Consider the following 891-nt stretch of genomic DNA (forward strand, 5'->3'; position numbering starts at 1 on the left):
TATATATATATGTATGTATGTATGTATGTATGTATGTATCAATAAATCAGCTATAGAATATATCTACGCCAGTCAGTTTGAAAACATCTCTTCCAGTTTTCCTCCTTTTCATTTTTATGATTTCAATACCACCCTGATATATTGAATCGTTTATATATCTTTTAAAACATTGCTATATAATATATTTTGATATATTCCTTTTCTTTACAACGGCTCTTTTATAATATATTTCTATAAATTCTTCTTTTTATAGCATAAGCATATAACACGGCTTTGATAATTTCGTCATTGCACCGGTGTATTGGAGAGTGAGATAACATTTCTGTTTTATTACAGTCCAATGTCTAAGTGTTTATGTGGTTTTGTGCGTCTGTGACTTTGTGAAATACACAGTCGATAAAACAACATACATACATATATGTACGCATGTATGTATACATATATGTACGCATGTATGTATGTTATGCTAATACATTTATGTATGTATCTGTAAGTATTTATGTATATGTATCTATGTATATATATATGTGTGTGTGTGTGTGTGTGTGTGTGTGTGTGTGTGTGTCTAGGTATTATTGTAAATTTTTGGTGTTTTTGTTATTGTATGTATTACTCATGTAATATCAAATATTTTGATAAATTCTTTATGGCATTGGAGCATAACGTATTTTGATAAATTCTACGAAGCATTAGTGGCATATGAAATCTACACACACATACACACACACACACATACATACATACATATACATATATATATATATATATATATATATTGGTATGTGTGAATATATGCATGTATGTATTACGCACAAACACACACACAAACACTACATATACACATGCACACTCACACACAAACATCCATATGTATATATATATATATATATA

This window comes from Octopus bimaculoides, chromosome 19 (genome assembly GCF_001194135.2).
Source record: "Octopus bimaculoides isolate UCB-OBI-ISO-001 chromosome 19, ASM119413v2, whole genome shotgun sequence".
Classification (NCBI taxonomy): domain Eukaryota; kingdom Metazoa; phylum Mollusca; class Cephalopoda; order Octopoda; family Octopodidae; genus Octopus; species Octopus bimaculoides.